This window comes from Saccostrea echinata, unplaced genomic scaffold, assembly GCF_033153115.1.
Source record: "Saccostrea echinata isolate AGI-Se365-2 ecotype Australia unplaced genomic scaffold, CSIRO_AGI_Sech_v1 ptg000039l, whole genome shotgun sequence".
Classification (NCBI taxonomy): Eukaryota; Metazoa; Mollusca; class Bivalvia; order Ostreida; family Ostreidae; genus Saccostrea; species Saccostrea echinata.
Genome location: NW_026889788.1, coordinates 1,344,720 through 1,350,594, shown reverse-complemented (window position 1 = coordinate 1,350,594; position 5,875 = coordinate 1,344,720). Strand labels below are relative to the sequence as shown.

The following is a 5,875-nucleotide window of genomic DNA, read 5'->3' as shown; positions in this document are numbered from 1 at the left end:
ATGTGGAACGTGTGATTTCATTCAGGAGGGCGAACATATTACACTTAAAAAGGGGAAAATTTTAAAACCAAATACCAGTATGAATTGTAAATCTTCAAATTTGATTTACTGTGCAATATGCCCTACCTGTGGAGAACATTATATAGGGCAGACAAATCAACTCAACGCACGAGTTAGGGTTCACAAACAACATATAAGGGACGAAACTGTCAGATGCACCCCATGTTCAGAACATTTTGCTGAGTGTGGTAAACGCAGTACAGTTAAGGCTACACATGAAGATAATATGGTAATGAGGTCATAATGAGGTTTGACGTCATGACAGTTGCTCCGCCTTGATAGATCCATATAAGGAAATAGAGCTCAAAAAAGCTATTTAATGATGATTGCCAGAATTTGTAATGAATGTCTGTATTTTCAGGTTTAAATAAATAAACATTAGTGATTTTCTCTTATATAGTAACAACACGTTTTCGAAATAATTCTCTTTTTATTGTGTCGTTTGGCTGCATTCAGCTTCAGCCAAGCGCTTGCACTCGGTGACACGGAATGTTGTTTACATCTAAAAACGTGGCGACAGCAGCTGAGATATGCAGTAGATAAATGCAACAATCAGGCAATCTTTAAGAGAATAGGGATGAAATAAGAGACCTGGGCCTTGTTTATCTTTTTGATGAGAAGATGATGACGTTATTTCGGGAAATCATGGAAAACTGAGACGATCCGCACTACGTCCCTAGGTCCCTTTGTGTTCATTAAGGTGTGTATGTGCATGTATTAGGTATTAACATGTAGACATACTATTCTTTACATCGATGTAAAATAACCGTGAACATGTACAATAAGATGTATTGTTACAGTCCGTCACAAACTCCAATGCAGTGCCTTGTGTGTACCCCCCCCCCCCCCCCCCCACACACACACATACACAAAAACACACACATTATGAAAGTTGCAGTGATGTTGTCCTTTGGCATACATGTACAAACATGTAACATAATATAAGCACAGTGCGTCATGATATCAAATAGTATAATTTAGATGCAGTCACTTACAATGTACATGTACTTGTGAAGTCAAACTGCACAGTGTACAATGTATGTGCACTGTACATAAAGGAGTATAAGACCCTATAAATTTTAATTTATACCTCTGGCAATCAAAAATACGTGAATTTTAAGATTTCAGTTTTTTGTCTGACTACATGTACATTCAGTAAGTCTTATATGTATATACATGTATTTATGTACTGTTTATATGTATAATTCTTTTATCATTGTAGCTGTCACAGAACTGGTTAAAAGTGGCATTTACATCAGCTAGAACTATCACAATTGATGCATCAATTTCTCCACTGGGTATGATCACACTAAAGCATTTCACATTAATTTTATAGTATGCCAGTGTTAAGTATTTTTTTTTAATGTTGTATAGGTGAAAGAATTGAATGTTATCTTTAGTATATTGATTTTTTTTTTACTTAAATTAAGTATAGCTACCAATTCTACTTTTGCAAATGTCATAGGTTTCAATTTCCCAGAAAAGTTTTGTATCAAAAGTTTGTTTCCATTTATTTTAAGAATTTCAGAAAAATATAGTATAGCATGGTTTGTTTTGTACAATGCAATGTCATTTCATTCTACAATAGTAATCATTATGTTTTTCACTCATTACATATATATTGTGTTGTAGCTACTCCCAAGCAATTTGAATAATTCATTCAGGCAGCAAGTGTTTCCACCAATAAAATAAAAAGGTATGCTCCATATAAGCTCTAAACCATACGTATTCCTAGCAAGATTATTAAAATGTTTTGATAATAAAAACAGTAGAGTCATGTATATGCTTTCCATGTTACTCAATGCATTGTTTTGAGTATCACTTTGTTAAAACACCAATGAACTTTCCATAATGGTATTTCATTTTGTTTTCAGAATTGATTTCATCCAGAAGAACTGTTTGAACTGTGGACTGTTTGAAATGTTTTGCACCTGCTCAGAAATCCCTTCACAACCTGCCTTTGTATTTAAAAAGCTGTTTTTAATTACTTAGTAAATAAATTTTCTAGATAAATAATACTTTGAATTTTTAACAGTACAATGGTGTGAAAGTTTGAAGGCTGTTAAGATTTTAATATCTTTACTTGAATGTATTCTGACAGGCGCGTAACTGCCTATACGCAAATACGCAGATATGTACACATCGTTTTCAAATTTAAAAAATTGGAGGGGGGGGGGGAGGGAGAGATTTGTGAAAAGAGAAAAAATATCAATACCACCCAGCAAATATTTGTGTTTCAAATTATTTTATCTCGTATTGTTTCGATTCAAATTCAAATTTTATATTACCATGTCTTTATAAAAAAAATTGTAAGGTCTTATTAAGTCATTGCCACAACCAAATAAAACATTTATTAATTTGTAATTCTTCTAAAACACATTGATAATTTTTTTTAAAGATCTTTAAGAAAATATTAACCGTTGAATGCTGTGATCCACTAGAATATGATTTGAAATGTAACATTATTTTTGTTAATAATTGAAATTAATTATATTTGTTGCTGAAAGTTAAAAAAGAGTAGATGATACCAATATATCATTTTAAAAAATATTCAGCCTCTACAGGTACAATAAATTTGCACGGAAGTATTTAACTTTGTGTTAAAAGCAATATTAAGTACTCTTGTATTTTCAAAAGAAAATCGAAATGGCATGATTTCGAATGAAATATTTGGTAAAACCCATGAGCTTCCAGGGACTTCGCCCCTAGGTCCTCATCAGGGCATCGCCTTGGACCAACGGGGGGTCTCAAAGCGTACCCCAGCCGTTCTCTGCGTACATTTCACTTCAATTCTGGCTACGCGCCTGTCTGTGTTTTTGGGTACCAATAAGATCTAAATTTTAGCATGTATATTGTGTTCACCTGTTCTTTAACAGCTATGTTTCTTGATTACAAAGTTTTACTATGATTATCTTATGGATTGATAATAACTCAAAAAAATGAGACTGAAGCCCCCCCCCCCCCCCTCCCCCCAATGTGATTTGTGCTAAATACCCAAAAAAGTAAAACCTGATGTAAACACTGTTAAATAATTTGTTTTTTACATGCAAGTAAGACAAATGGTATCAAAGGAGCCATTGGCAAACTGGTGATGGGGAGGGGGGGGGGGGTAGATCTGTAGTAAGAAAACAGGTTATTAAATACAGGAGTAAGCTCCCCAATCCCTTCCTCCTGTTCTTAAAACTTATAACGTAGTCTAGAATCCCTAAACAGTTGAAGGTTTGATAACTAAAATAATCACATATGTATATAAATATATAGATATAGGCTATTTAAAAAAAAAAACAAAAACAAAAAAACTAAGTTCTATTGGAGATATTTTTTCTGTGTGTCTACTGGGGAAGAATAAATATTTTATCATTGATAGAGACTGTCTATTTTGTATTACAAATAATTGAATCTTTCAATATTTTTAACCATGGGCATTTTCCAATTGATTTACATGATGTTGCGGCAAATTTTAGGCCTATTGTTGACGAACGGAGGAAATGCGGTAGGTGTCAAATACGTCTTGTGAAGGGTATAAAAGAACGAAGATATACAAAACATAGTAAAGTCAAGGATTTTTTTTATGCATACCGATTTTATTTAATGAAATAAAGCCCAGCACAGTCCGTAGGTATTATTTGTTCAAAATTTGCGAGGTACACAATCTCTATTAAGTATCGCAGAGTTATCTCCCATGCTGGGTCAATGATGCGTTTGAAAACTATATTTAGAATGACTGTCTTAAGATTTCACTTTTTAATCAAAAAGTGCAAGGGCAAGACGACAACCCAAGAGGTAGGTTTTTATTTTAAATTCTTTACTTTACTGTATAGTTTTTAAAAAGTGATGCTCATTTCTTTGTAATTCATTAGGCAATTTAAAATTTCCGATTAAATGATGAAAAATACCCTATTTTTGAATACTGGTGTTTGTTTTCAATGAATAACTTAAATATCTCAGAAATCTGACTGAATGAGCATCAGTTTTTCGATAGGATAGATACTAAGGGACACAATGAAACATTGTACAGTTCAAATATTGTATGCCTTGCCCTTGCACTTTTTGGTTAAATTTGACATTTCATATTTTGACCTAAAATCAGAGCTCACGTGACTGTAGAGGGTCACATGATGACAAAAAATACCGATGTGAAAAGCGATGGACAAACTCTTCATTAAGCCATTAAGATATTTCAGATAGAGTTTCATGCTAAAAAATAAGACGGATGAACTTTAAGTGTCTCGTTTTTGGTGCCTTTTTATAGAAAATGTTGCCTTAACTGTACTGCGAAGGAAAATTTAAGATTTTCCCGTTCTACAAAATGTGGACATCGGATGAAAGCGCCCGTGTAACCAAAGATGACTATTTTATAAGACTGTTTAATCCAAAACTAAATCGCAAATGATAGATTATGTGTTCACAGATTTTATATTATTTCTATGCTTTAATTATACATTGTATTTTAACTGCGTTGAAAAAGTTCATGTAGCCGCTACCACAAACTTCATTGTGACGTCATAATACCTAAGATTTTTACGACGTCATTAGCAACGTTATTGGCAACGTTTTGAACTTTTCATAACTGTCTGAAGAGCCAACATGGCTGAAAGCGCTAACAGTAAAGATTTTATTTAATTTGGACTGTAGCATTCTGTTTTCATTTATTTAAGTATTTTTTACTGTACCAAGAATTTAACTTATCAACGTATATATATATATATATATATATATATATATATATATATATATATATATATATATATATATATATATATATATATATATATATATATATATATCTTTGTGTGTGTGTGTGTGTGTGTGTGTGTGTGTACAAAAGTGATCTTTTAAAAAGAATTGATCAGACTAAATAATTTAGTGCCAACATCTACTGTCACTCGGGACCTCGGTTTACACGATCTCATCCGAAGGACCGGAGTAGTACTTTGTAAAAGAGGAAAAAATTCCTTAATATTGATAATTTAAATTGTCTCTGGAATCCAGACGTTGGAACTTTATGTTTCTTGCACATAATGCTATATATAGCACAATGCAAAACATATTATAATTTGAGAAAAACGACTATTGCTGCATTATAGTTTGCTTCGTCGTGCAAAACTTTAGCAGTTTAACGTATAATTATATAGTAAATATTCATAAACAATACCTAGATGATAGACTTTTCCCTGAAGTCAGTGTAATTATAAGTTAAATATGACTTACAATTATAGAGTTTGTCAATTGTAGTTTTCACTCAGTAAAACCCCAGTCGGCTCCCTTAAAATCATACTCTCATACTCTATGTATTTCATCATGAAAATTATGCATATTTGGTTAATGGAGATACTCCACTGCTTCTTTTCTTCAAAGAATGCCAATAATATAACGTATGTCTGAACAGACTGAAAAACCTAAGAGAGTAGATAAGGACTTTTTAGAGACTTAATTTTATTTATTATAAAATTGGAAATTGGCAGCCGAAGTGTGATGGAGGAGTTGTTCAGGTCTGCCTTCATATCTCCAATGACCCCTTGACATGTCACTGTAAAAGATAAGGTAAACAAAGAGCTTTGGGAAGCGATTGTGAGACTTATTTGCACTTTAATTTTATTGGCATTGTAGTCAGAGCATTACAAAACGACATATAGCCGCCTTTTTGATGGAATAACCTTGTAGTCGTTATTTTTAAGAATACCTGGTTAAATTTCTTCTGCAGACATTATTACATTTTTAACAATTGCACGTAAAACCCTACTTTAAGTCAATTAAAAAAAAATCATCCTGGTTAATCGGTGGAAAAAACAATTGAATCCAACTTTTTATTCTC

General features: G+C 32.5%; 1 long non-coding RNA gene across 1 annotated transcript; it reads left to right on the top strand.

The window, feature by feature from the left end:
* Positions 1-687: 687 nt before the first annotated feature.
* LOC133200371 (uncharacterized) lies at positions 688-2,019 on the top strand. The gene is made up of 4 exons (XR_009722920.1): positions 688-760; positions 1,283-1,358; positions 1,693-1,756; positions 1,935-2,019. It is a non-coding gene; the product is annotated as an uncharacterized LOC133200371 (long non-coding RNA).
* The last annotated feature ends 3,856 nt before the right edge of the window (positions 2,020-5,875 follow it).